This window comes from Pipistrellus kuhlii, unplaced genomic scaffold, assembly GCF_014108245.1.
Source record: "Pipistrellus kuhlii isolate mPipKuh1 unplaced genomic scaffold, mPipKuh1.p scaffold_m20_p_2, whole genome shotgun sequence".
NCBI lineage: Eukaryota > Metazoa > Chordata > Mammalia > Chiroptera > Vespertilionidae > Pipistrellus > Pipistrellus kuhlii.
The window spans coordinates 44,970,291-44,983,782 of record NW_023425515.1 but is presented as its reverse complement, the minus strand read 5'-3'; the positions used below and the strand labels follow the sequence as shown (position 1 = coordinate 44,983,782).

Genomic DNA, 13,492 nt, shown 5'->3' with positions numbered 1-13,492 from the left:
CGGAGGGCTTTAGGTTCGTGAAGAGCCTGGCATGCAAAGAGCCTCGGGTCAGCCGTTCATCAGCCAGAACAGGAAGCTGCAGCCAGAAACGCCCAACCCTGCAGGGCCTCTGCGGCTGGCCACCGCGCCCGTCTTCGTCCTCAGACCACACCACACCCCACCCCACCCCAGGCGAGGGAGCTCCTGCACCCTGGGGCTTTCTGGACCTGTGCTTGGCACCCACCCTGCCCCCACCTGACCTGGTATCTGCTCTCTAGCTCCATCGCCTTGTCCTCAGACTCAACTCTTGCTAGTCCCCAGACATGACCTGGAATCCACTAGCAGGGACTCTGATCACACACCCAAGTGTTACTTCTGCTGCCTCTGGCGCACACACCTCCCATGTCAGTGGGTCTGGAGCCCAGGGCTTCAGGAGAATGCCCTCCCCATCTCCGCACTCCTGGCTGCGGTGGTTTCTGAATTGACATTTCCTTTCTCTCTCTCTCCCTTCCTCTTTCTCTCTCTCCTTTGTATTTTGTATAGCTCTGGGAAGCAGTCTTTGAGGTTTTTGGGGGTGAACACGCTGCTTGCCTCAGTAAGTATCAGCAAGAAAAAGGATGTCCTTAAAGTAACATGAAATCAAAAAGGGCTCTTAGCCTCCCCTTCAGAGAGTATAGGGCAAGTCCTGAGCAAGCTCCTGGCATCGGTGACTAAATCCACCTCCTCTAGATGCTATGGAGTGTTGCAAAACATTCATCTCCCTGCTCGGAAGCTTAGTTTCCTACTCTGTAAAATGGGCACAATAAGGAGTCTAATCTAGGTAACCCTAGTTGCTAGCTGGACTGCAGCAGATCCTGATGTGAAGTGGTTGGCAGGCTACACGGCTGGTGCACTTGACCTAGCTTAATGCTCAGCCCCGTTCTGGGTTGAGGTCTGTGTATTCTCACCTGGGTCAGTCCTGGTTGTGCTAAGCAGCCCCCTTCAAAGGCTGTCTGGCTCCAGGGCTGAAGAACCACAGCCATAGGTTCCATCAGATCCCTCCCTCAGCTCCTCTCCCAGATGAAATGTGCCTTATAGGTGATGAGGAGGCTGAAGGAGTTCTCAAGGTTATCTCATTCCAGATGGGATCTCCCATGGCAGACACACCTAGACCAAGGATCCTGACCGGACCCCCCTCCCAGTTAGAGGTGATAGTGTCCAGGGAGATGTGCCTGCATAGGTGACATGGCTCCCCTGGGGAAGGAGGGGAAGAACATGTTATAAAGGGCAGCCATACCTATTGCCCAGGCAGTAACCCAGCCACCAGAGCATTTGCATGAGACATTTGTTCATCATAAAGGAGCCAAGAGAGTTGTCACAAATTTTCCAGAGACAGCAGCACCAGGCTGGACATATTTACTAGTTCATTCATTGGTTCATTTCCTCAACGTGTGCTTATTTCTTTAATTTTGATGCATTTATCAAACACTTCATATGTATTACAGCCGTGCCAAAGGTCCTAGAAGCATTATGTCTGGTGTTAGTCAGGATAGATCAGGTAATGCTGTTGTAACAAGCAACTCCCAAATCTCAGTGTATAGAAGCAATACCAGTTTATTTCTTACTATCTCGCTGTAGCTCTTTAAAGAAGGATCTGCCCATGGTTGACAACTTGAGGGGTGTTCCACCATCTTATGATGTCACCGTTCAGCATGAGCCCTTATGATTCAACTGTAGCAGGGGAAGGGAGCATGGAGAACTGTGCACCAGTCTCTAAACGCTTTGGCCTGGAAGTGACACTCATACTTCTGCTCACATTTTACTGGATGTCATATTGCCACACCAAACGTCAAGCAGGGATTGAGAAGTGTAATCCTTCTCTGGGCCTTGAAGAAAGGACATATGGAAATAGTGTACACTCTGTTAATTTCTACCACACTGCTAACCATCCTCCACCCCCAGTAACCCTGGATATAGTTACTATTCTGGTTTGAGGATGAGAAGGATTAAGCACCTCCTTCACATTTGCATAGCTAATAAGAGGGAGATGTGGGATTTGAACCTAGGATGATCTGACTGCAAAGCCTTTTCTGGTTCCTTTATACCACACAGTCGTGCCCACAAAATGGTTATATCACAAGTTAGGGAACAGTAGCCGGTCAGCCAAAGAAGGATGGGTGGGGTGCTGTGTGGTTTTATAGGAGGGAGAGATTGCTTCCAGTTGGATAAATCCGAGACGTCTTCATTGTGCCAGATTTGGACAATCCATGTCAAAAGACGTGGCTTTTGACTCCACGTCTTGAAGAGTAAGCCAGATTTGGACAATCAGAGATATTTATTTATTTATTTATTTATTTATTTATTTATTATTTTTTTAAAGATTATTTTGGCTATTCGATGTTCTTTTTAATATATTTTTATTGATTTTTTTTTTTTACAGAGAGGAAGGGAGAGAGATAGAGAGCTAGAAACGTCGATGAGAGGGAAACACCAACCAGCTGCCTCCTGCACACCCCCCACCGGGGATGTGCCCGCAACCAATGTACATGCCCCTGACCGGAATCGAACCTGGGACCTTTCAGTTCGCGGACCAACGCTCTACCACTGAGCCAAAAACAGTTTCGGCGATATTTATTTTTTTCAATTTTTGGGTCATTCATTCTGTTTGCTATGTGGGCAGCTTCTTATATCTGGCAAACTTTTTGAAATCCATTTAGTTCACACTCTTAGCTTAGTTCACACTCTTTCATCACATGAAAAGTCCCAGAATGAAGAGGATGGGAGGGGTGGTGGTTCTGAACTGGGTTTGACTAAGAAACTTTCCTGGAACAGTCCCTGGGGAGAGAGATCTGATGCAGTTGGTCAATTAAGAAGTGGATTTTATTGCCAATTTATTACAGCCTTCCTGCCTTTCTCCCTCCCTCCTTCCCTCTTTGCCTTTCTCTCTCCCTCCCTACTTGCGTCCTTAGTGCCTGCTGTCTGCCTAGAGTGTGCTGAATACTGGGGAAGGGAACTGACCTGGACACAATTGTTGTCCCTGGGAGCTTTGGGGTTCAATGATAGGAGGGGTAAGATTGCAGGGCCCCAGGGTCCCATGTTTGCCTAGAAACTCAAGAAGAAGCCCCCAGTGTGGGGCAGAGTGACCCCATCGAGGGGTGTGGGTAACTAGAGTAAAAGAAAATAAGCTAGCCTTACAGAGTGGAGGTGGGGGGAGGGGGAAGAAGCTTGCAGGGCAGCCAGAGGGGAAGTCCCAGGCCTGCCGTGAAAGGGGCTGAATGAGTCAGGGCCAGCCAGTGTTATTCCCTGACTTGCAGGGGGAGGTGGGCAGCTGGGCCCTCCGGGCTCACCCAGAGGCCGCCCGGCTGCACCTGGCCTTGCCCACAGCTGTGCTCCCTGGAGTGGCTCACGCCAGCAGCCAGCTTGTGCCAGGGAAGCTGGAGCAGAACTGGCTGCGACACTGATTTTGTTCTGCTTCCTACTCCCCCGCCCCCCTCCAGGGAGAACTTGAGTTTGGAGGCCAGAACTCTGCCTCCATCAGAGGTGGCTCAGGTGAACCAAGAGCTGGAAGACATCCTTGCACACAACTTGGGGCACACATTTCCCTTCTGAGATTCACAGCAGAGCACCTGAGATTTCTACTCTGGAGAAAGTGTTCTCAGGTCATTCCTGGGAAGAGGAATGCATCCCCTTTAGCTGAGTCTGCATCCCGTCTACTCCAGTCTCTTCTCCCAGGCACACCATCAAAGGATCTCCGCGCTGGAAGGACCTGGGAGGGTATCTAGGCCAGTGGTTGTTAAACTGCCAGATCGTCACCTGGGAAGCTTTAAACACACACACACACACACACACACACACACACACACACACACTGCCAGGCCCTGAGCCCAGGCGTTCCGACTCGGTAGGCCTGGGCCCGGTCTGTGCTGGTAGTAGATTGTGCCAGTCCCACGCTCAGAGGGGTGGTCCCCTGGGGCCAGAGGCCCGCAGAGCACTTCCTTTGCTTGTGCTTGGCAGCCAGCCTTTCCTTGTGAATTTATCGTTCTCATTAAGGGAATGGCTCTCCAAGCCCGCTGAGAGGACCAACACCATTGTGCTTCTGAATGCGGGACCGGCCGGCCGGGAGAGGGTTTCTGCACTGGCTCGGTTCCATTTCATCAAGGAGAAGGAGCCCTTCCCTGGGGTGGGCGAGCCCTGTCTGTGCCAGCCTCAGCGGCCTGGGGAGTTCTCTGGAGCCAGCCGCGGGGAGACTGGTCAGCCAGCAGCGTCCTCACTCACCAGGGCTCAGGGCTGCCCAGCGGAGGAGAGGGGCTGCAGAAATACCGCTGACCACTGCCCTGACATCTCCGCATGCCCAGGCCTGGTGAAGAGCAGGCTGTGGGTGGAGGAAGTGAGACCCTGGGCGTTTCTCTGGGAAAACGCTTTACTTGTAGAGATTTTATTCCACGTGCCCAAGGTTTGCTCACGCAGGCTCTCATGTGCTGCTCAGTGACTGCCCTGGGGGGAAAGGGCACAGGAGGGAAGGGGCTCCTGGGGGGCCATGCTGCCTGTTAGATACTGGCAAATTGCTCAGAAAGAAATTGTGTGTGTGTGTGTGTGTGTGTGTGTGTGTGTGTTAGAAAGAGAGAGAGATGCCGAAACCGGTTTGGCTGAGTGGATAGAGCATCGGCCTGTGGACTCAAGGGTCTCAGGTTTGATTCTGGTCAAGGGCATGTACCTTGGTTGCGGTCACATCCCCAGCAGGAGGTGTGTAACAAGAGGCAGCCGATCGATGATTCTCTCTCATTGATGTTTCTAATTATCTAACCCTTTCTCCTCCTCTCTGTAAAAAAAATCAATACAATATATTTAAAAAAAGAAAGAGAACCACCGATAAAGAAAAAAATGGGGCAAATTTTAACAATAGTGGATCATCTGGGTAAAAAACATACAGGGTTTTAATGTGGTTTATTCAAGACACAGAGCAAGTGAACAGTAGGGTCCCTGTCCATGTGAGACCTACTTGTCGCAGCTCTAAGTTAATATGTTCCTTAGACGCCGTTTAAATGCTCGTTCTTGAGGAGCCTTCATTGGCCTCCCAGAATGGATTGTGTGCCCCAATTCCAGGCACTTTTCCTGCCACTTTTCACAACAAGCAGGAGCGAACTGTTCTTCATTTGATGCCTGTGCTCCTGCTGGACTAGGAGCTCCCTGAGGGCAGGACCCCAGCTGTCTCGCTCCTGGCTCTGCCCCAAGGGTCCAGTGCAGAGACTGGAGCGCAACACATGCCTGACTGAGACTCATTGGAAGGATGAATGAACACGTGAGTGGATGCCAGGGCATGGGCCACGCGTGTGCACGGGTGGACTCTCCCGTGCACGGAAACGCGCATGCGCTGCTGTCTCCGTTCTATCGCTCCGTGTCATCCTCGGGCTGGCGATGCCAAGATGTAGAGGCAGCTGGCAGGGTGGCATCGTGCCTCTCGGAAATGACATCTGGAATGAATGACATTCTTTGGGAAGAGAGGATGACATCCCTTCCCAGCCGGTGCCCCCCCTCCCCGCCCCACCTCAAGCCCAGATGCTCTTCTGGGGAGAAATGACGCCCTTACAGCAGGTGGTGGAGGGATCCCAGGGACAGCAGGCGTGAGAAGGGGTGGGGGTGCGGAGTGGAAACCGCTGCCTTTCCAGAAACAAAAGGGCCCTTTACAGTCCCTTGGGATCACGTCTTCCTGCCCTGGGCCTCTGCCAAGCCCGCCTCTTCGCATCCTGGAGCAGCAGTACCCGCAGAGACCTGTGTTTGCTTTTCCCGATGCTCTGCCATGGGGATGGGGACAAGCGCCGTGCTGGGCAGGCCTTGTGCGTGCCCATTCACCGAAGCATTTTGATTTTAATTCTTGAATAAGTAATACATCCACAGATTTCAAAGTTCAAAAGCCTATAAACATACATGAGATAAAAGTCCCCCTCCCATTGGAAGTCGGCCTTCCATTCACCCAGTTCTCCCTACCAGTGTTTTTAGTTTTCGAATCCTTCTGCAGATAGTGGATGCTCATACAACCAAACACATACTTCCCTGCAGGGGCAGAATTCCATACACTGGACACTGAATCTTGCCTTTTTACCTAATTATATATCTTGGCACTCTCTCCACGGGAGTCTATGAACAAGTATCCTTGTTTTGTTTTTCTTGGCTATGTAGTATTCCATGGGGTCAGCGTAATGGGGGAAATGCTCAATATATCTCAGAAGCCACGCTCCAGCCTTCCCCTTGCCAGGCTGTGTGTGCAAACCCACGCTTTGGTTCCTGGATCGGATTGAGTCCTGAGGAGTGATGGAGACTCTGAGATGGGAGGCACCTCACGCCTGTGCTGTCCAGTGAAGTAACCACTAGTCTCTTGTGGCTGGTGAGCATTTGACACATGGCTAGCCACACTGAGATGTACTGGATGTCAAACCCTCACTGGATGCTGACGATTTCATTTTAAAAATCTAAACTATCTTAGTCATGCCCTGGCCGGTTTGGCTCGGTGGATATAGCGTCAGCCTACGGACTGAGGGGGTCCCAGGTTTGATTCTGGCCTGGGGCATATGCCTGGGTTGCAGACTTGATCCCTAGTGGTGGTGGTGGTGGTGGTGGTGGTGGTGGTGGTGGTGGGGTGGGGGCGCCGTGCAGGAGGCAGCTAATCAATGATTCTCTCTCATCATCGATGTTTCTCTCTCTCTATCCCTCTCCCTTCCTCTCTAACTTCAATAAAGATATATTAAAATAAATAAAATATCTTAATCATGAATAAATGAGATGTTTGTTACAGCTTGAAATTATGATATTTAAATACATTGGTTAAATAAAATACCATGAAAATAAATGTCAGCTGTTTTTTAAAATTACCTTTAAAAAATGTAAAGTGATGTAGGAGGCTCATGCTTGTGGCCAGCATAGTTGTATGGGACTGTATGCTTCCTTGGAGACCTGGAGCCCGGGGGGAAGCTGGGGTGGGAAGGCGGTAACCGGAGCAGAAGGAACGAAGCAAAAGAAAACAGACAGATGGCCAGCAGCGTGCTGGAAACCCCCGAGTCTCACAGGGACTTCCTGGGAGGCCTTGGGGCCGGCCTCCTCCCTCCTCGGTCCCGGTGTCCACCTGTGTTCTGGATGATGCCTGGGATTTGAATAGTTGCCACTAGGAGAGCAGAGGTTCCTCTCTGGCTTGTTCGCTCCTCTGTCCCCGGAGCCAGAACAGCGTCTGGCACAGACTGGGTGCTTGCCAAATGAATGAATGAATGAATGAATGAGAGTAGAAAGTACAATGGAAAAATCTAATTTTTCTTTTCTAGGCAAATAGTAGGCTCATCAAACGATCGGACCAGGATGCCCAGGCTCAGCATGCAGGAGCCACTTGCCCGAGGTCTCTCTGGGTATCTGAGAGACAGGACCCCCTCCAGTTCCTTCACTCCCACAACCAAAGAATCATCCAGAAAAAGAGGCTCTTCTAAATTGGTGCCCTTGGTAATGCCCGCTGTAAATGCATCCTGTCCGTGGCACCCCCTCCTTCTCCATTACCTGTGTTTTAGGGAAAGAATGGGAACAAGGAACCCACTCAAAACCAAGGCTCAGCATTTTCCAGTGCCCCTCAGTCAGAGGGCCTTGCTCCAGCACAATCACCAGGCAGAGGCCCGGTCCTCTCCCCCAGCCCAAGGGGCCTAGGCGCTGACCAGGAGAAGCCAGAGGCCAGCCCCGAGGCCGAGGAGCCAGCAGGCTGCTCCCTGGCAGCCAGAGACCAGCCTCTAAATCACTCCCGCAGGTGGGGGGAGAGGGGGGGCGGGATTTTCCTAGATTATATTGAGAGAATTACAATGGCGAGAGAAAGGAGCCGAGTTCCCACAGCGTGTCCGGTCACTCCCGAGGGGGGCTGGGGAGCCGGGCCCGGCTGCCTTTTTCTCTCTGGGCAGCAGCACACACAGTTTTTAATAATTAAGTAACTTTAATTGTCCTGGGAAAGCCGAGCTCGCCTTGGGGCACGCTGCACAAACTCATAATTAATGTTACCAAGAGAGATTAGCAAAGGAGAACTGAGAAATGATTCACTTTTTAAAAAGCGCCTCACTGTTAAGCCTTATTATCCTAAGTTTAGAACCTCATTTATCTGCTTGGAGGGAGGGCAAAAAAAAAGACTCGAGACCCAGAAACGAATGCCTGTGAAATTAAAACTCCATGCCTTTGTAATGCGGTTTAAAAACATCAGATGGGAAAATGTTGCCATTTAGTGATTCCATTCTGGCGAGTGAGGGAGAATGTAAGACACAGGAACAGAATTAATAAATTATAATGCATTAATAAGAACCCTCGATTTTTTTTTCTTCACTCCCTGTTCCTTAGAAACAATTTCATTTTAGGAGTTTTGGGAACAGCCTTTTCTTTCCGGGTGCCCATGAAAAACACACCAAATTCTGTGAGATTATCTATAATTATTCATATGAAATGATCCTAGTGAAGTGTCCGGCATATCAGAACTTGGTAAATAGCTGATGAATTACTGAAGGAGCACCTTCATGACGAAAGGAAGGGCGGCCTAAAGCAGGGCTTCTGTGCTTGCTCAGGCCTCCCTGATCCAAAGGAAGGGCCAGCCAGCCTGAGCCTGGTGAGGAGAGGACGGTGGGAGCGCTGGCTGCGAGGGAGGGGAGAGAGGGGGCCTGAGTTAGGAAAGGGTGTGAGAATGAGGGCCCGGGGTGAAGGGAAGCACAGAGCAGGGCGGCCTTGGGTGGCCTTTGTGCATAATGAGGAGTGCGTGACCGATGACCCTCAATCGTGAGCGTGCTCCCGCACCGAGCTCTCGGGTCTCCACTGCATGGCCCTGCTTTTGTCTTCCATTCAGACGCCAAATAGCTGTTCCCTACGTCATGGGTGTCCTACGCTTTCCAAGCACTGCCCTGGGTTGGTTCTATTTAGTTGCCTGATATTTAAATATATATCTCGAAATATATATATATATATATATATATATATATATATATATTATTGATTTTTTACAGTGAGGAAGAGAGAAGCTTAGAGAGTTAGAAACATCGTTGCAGACTCACTCTGCACCCGGCTGCAGTCCCAGGCGGGTGCTTTTTCTGTCTGCCACAGAAACATTCCGGGGGCTGCGGCCACCTTGCCCTGTGGAGGGTGATGCAGCTGCCTGGGGACATGGTAAAAAAAAAAAAAAAAAACGGAAAAAAAAAAACATCGATGAGAGAGAATCATCGATCAACTGCCTCTTGCACCCCTCGCCCTCCCACTGGGGATGTGCCCGCAACCAAGGTACATGCCCTTGACCGGAATCGAACCCAGGATCCTTCAGTCCACAGGCCGACACTCTATCCACTAAGCCAAACCTCCACTATGTTGCAGGCACCTTTTTATACGGACATACCTTAAAACAACTAGAAGGCAGGGGGGAGCATGGTTCTCAACCAGATACATGGCTCCTTTCTTCTCTCTGAGCCTCGGTTTCCCCATCCACAAGATGGGAACCCTCGTAGCAGCTTCCCCGAGGCTCTGCGGAGAGTGGATGCAGCTCCTCGGCAGGCGGACAGGTGATGCTGGGAGTTCCTGGAGCCCCGTTTCCAGGTCTCCATGGAGGAGCGTCCTCTTTCCTCCCGGCTCCTCCGAAGGAAACCTTGGAGAAGGCTTCGGTCCTAGGAAAGGGCACTGTTGGCCCCACACACCCACACCACAGGGCTCGGAGGGCCCCTCCTCCCTTGTCCCAGAGTGGGAGCTGGGGGGTGACTTGTCCTGTGCAGCCACCTGCCAGCGCGCTCAGGCCTCTCCGGAGAGCTGTGCTGTCTGGAGAGGCTGGTGGGTAGAAAACTAGGTAGTGGTTGATTCAGCTCAAGGTGTGATTTCTTTCAAGGTCACTCCATGTGATAAGACATGAAGGAATGAAGTCATTCTCTTCCGGGTGCTGTCCCTTTGTGGCATTCGGCAAACGGCATCTGGGCCTTTGTTGCCAGAGGGGAAAGAGTAGAAGGGGCTCCTCCAGGGCTTCTCCTGAGGCCCGGGGCGCTGAGGTGGCAGAGGCTGGGAAAGGCATCCAGGCCGGTATGTGCGGAGGAGGGGGCTAGGGAAACAGGGCTTGCCAGGCTCAGCGTCAGGGGATAGAAATCACTCTTGGAAGCCATGACTAATGAAGGGCACCGAGTGGAAAAAGCACACACTGAGGATAAGTAGTGTTACTAAGAAACTCGGTCCCTCAACCTGTTCCAAAGATTAGATATTTTAGATTACTTTGCCATGCATCATCTCATGTGACCTACATGAAACTCCAGGTCAGAGAGTAAGTACTATTCCCATTTTGCAGATGAGGAAACTGAGGTTTCTGAGATCTGAGTTGACCCCAGGACTTGAGCCCAGGTTGTCACACTCCGACCACTCTGCCCGACGAAAGGCTGCTCACAATAATCCTATTTCCCTCCTGCTCCTCAGTACTGAGATCTGTATTCCCACCGTTACCGAAATGGGATGCCATACATTTCACTGTTACCTTGGTGCTCAGGAAAAAACAGACACATCTCTGTTCATTACTCACCTTTCAATCATCAATCCATTGTTTATTCAGTTTATATTTCCTGAGAACTTACTATGTGTTTTAGCTAATCGGGATCCCTGACTCCCAGTCTTGGGCTAGGTGAGATTTTTAGATTTTAAAACGACATGCCCAGGCCCATGTTAGGGAAAACGTGTAAGAAAAAAAAGGAGTAAAAAGTTAGCTCTTCCCTCTTATTCTTGATACTCTGTCCCTCAGGGCCTGTCCCAGACACAGCCACTCTTGCCAGTTCCTGTGTATGCTTCAGAGATAGTTTATGCATAGACTATCACACACACACACACACACTATGCACACTGTATGCACCCTTCTTCCAAAATGGTAACATACTATAGGTACTGTTTCTATATCTTGGTTTTCTGTTTCCATACCTGCTTTTTATCAGGGAGATAGCTCCGGATTAGAACACAGAGAGCCAAGCCAATCTTCCTAAATGGCTGACTAAGCGTTTCATTTTATTTAACCTACATTTCCCTTGCCAACTACTTGCCTAGTGATGGGCTATGGGGTGGTTTTCATTATCTTGCCACTTACATTTTCCCCAGGCCTGCCCTCTGTGGTGGCCGCAGGGCATGCCTAGACTGTCGCCGTGCAGCGCAAGTTCCCGATGGGCCCTCGTGTCCTGGCCTCACCTGGTCCTGTCTCAGAAGTCCTGACGGGGGCTCCTTCAGACTGGGCACTGGGCCCCGTGAGGAGCTGCCCCTCTTCTCCCAGGCCAGCCTGAGCTCTCCCCATCCGCTCCCTCATACCTTGGAGGAGAGGGGTCCTTTCCTGCTGGCTCAGCCAGCCCCTACCGTCAGCTTGGAGTAATTGGTGCAGTAGAAATGGCTGGGGACAGAGACGTGAGAGATGGACGTTCTATTCTAAACCTGCATTGATTAGCTACTTGACTTTGGATAAGTGTCACTGCCTCCCTGGGCCTGAGTTTTACTCTCCATCAGATGGGGACATTGGGCTCTAGCTAGTACCCAGCATCCTTCCCGGCCTGTCTGCCTCAGAACCCCATGAGGCTCCCCAAACCTCAGAAGTAGCAGAGCACCCCATAGAGGGGCCGCCCCGGCTGGAGCTGTGGGTGGGGTCCCCGGGGCTCGGTGACCTAGTGAGCCTCTCCCGTCACGGATCTCGGTGAGGCAATATTGAACCCAGGCAAGTTTGGCCTTGTTCTCCCCTGCATGCGGCGTGATTCAGGCCTGTAGCGTGGCTTCCCCACCAGCAAATGAGCTGCAAGACACTTTTCTTGGCAGTGGGCTTAACGAGGGCTCCGGGAATGTCTGATTACTCATGTGTTTTGCAAGGCAGCAACTCCTGGCTGAGAAGAGGAGGCAGCAAGCGTGGCTTCCTTCCTGAATTAATGACTTCAGCGTTATGAATGACTAATCAGTTCAGCATGGAGCAGAACCGGGTGGTCGAGTCGAGGCTGGGGGTGGCAACGAGGCAGATGGTGCCTGTGGAGACTTTAAGGGGGCAGAACTGGAGTCACATGCCCTTCCCAGATGCAAGTCTCCACTGCCCCCTGGAACCCGTCTACCTGGGACATCGTTGCTGTCAGCAAAGGTCCCCTCTAGCCTCAGGTCCTGCAGAAGGAAAGCTAAGTGCTTACACAGAAATCCGGGGGTAAATCCAAAATGCGTAAGTTGCATGACATCCTCTATGGTGCACAAGAAGGATTTCTGCCATGGATCTGCTACTGGGAGAAGGCATACAGGTGTAATTGGTGCAATAGAAATGGGAGCATTCTCTTTGCCAGGATCCCGTGACAAGAGCAACAGATGGAGGACTTTCTCCCGAGCTGGTTCCCTCTCCTCTCCTGGCTCAGGCAGCCTATTGCTTATTCTAGGATTAATGCGGACTGGAGGGAATATTTCTCCTTTAAAGCAGGGTCTCTGGCTCGGAGTTGGCCTCCCTACCATCCCTTCCCTTCCCCCAGCTTTCCGGCAGTGATTGGGCAACTGCTCTTTGCTCTTTGCAGTGGCTCAGGGCATGCCCAGACTGTTGTCACTCAGCACAAGCCCTAGCCTCCTCTGGTGCATCCCACAAATTCTGAAGTGAGCCCTTTCCATCTGGCCACTGGGATCTGTGAAGAGTCTCTCTTCTCCTCTCCTCGGCCAGGCTGTGCTCTTCACATCAACCCCTGACTCCTTGGAGAAGAGAGGTCCTTCCTGTGGGCTCCTCTCCTTAGCGTCGTTTTGAAATTGCTCTCCTGACTGACATACAGGACACGTGGCTTCAGTCTATGCCATTTGGGGCTATGGCTGTAGGACATCGCTGAGCACCTGCACGTGCTGGCCCACCTGTCTTCAGCAACATGCACCGGCCCCGTCTCTGGGGTTTGTACTGGGAGGCTTTCCCCTGTGCTTCTGAGGGTTCTCTGTTCTGTTCTTCTCACCAACTCGCCTTTCAGGGCTTCATTGGCTAACATGCCCTCATGAGATTGGAGGGACTCACCATTTAAAACAGGGCTCTGGCCCAGCTGGTTCGATGGCTGAGCATCAAACCCATGAACCAGGAGGTCATGGTTTGATTCCCGGTCCGGGAACATGCCGAGGTGTTCGCTCGGTCCCCAGTATCATTAATGTTTCTTTCTCTCTCTCTCTCTGAAATCAATACAAATATACTTAAGCCCTAACCAGTTTGGCTCAGTGGATAGGGTGTTGGCCTGTGGTCTGAAGGGTCCCAGGTTCGATTCCGGTCAAGGGCATGTACCTTGGTTGCCCGCACATCTCCAGTGGGGGGTGTGCAGGAGGCAGCTGAGAGATGTTTCTCTTTCATCGATGTTTCTAACTCTCTATCCTTCTCCCTTCCTCTCTGTAAAAAAAAAAAATATATATATATATATATAAGCTTTAATAAAGTATTGCTCTGCCCACTGTAGACAATTGTTGAGTGAACAGATAGGTGAATGGTTTTCATCCTGGGCATTAACACATTCCCTTTGCCTACAAAACTCTAAAAATTGCCTTTTGCTACATATGC

General features: G+C 51.1%; 1 non-coding gene across 1 annotated transcript; it reads left to right on the top strand.

Annotated features, from left to right (window-relative positions):
• The first annotated feature begins 9,001 nt into the window (after positions 1–9,001).
• On the top strand, positions 9,002–9,126 carry LOC118725177. Its single transcript, XR_004989908.1, has one exon. It is a non-coding gene; the product is annotated as a small nucleolar RNA SNORA77 (small nucleolar RNA).
• The last annotated feature ends 4,366 nt before the right edge of the window (positions 9,127–13,492 follow it).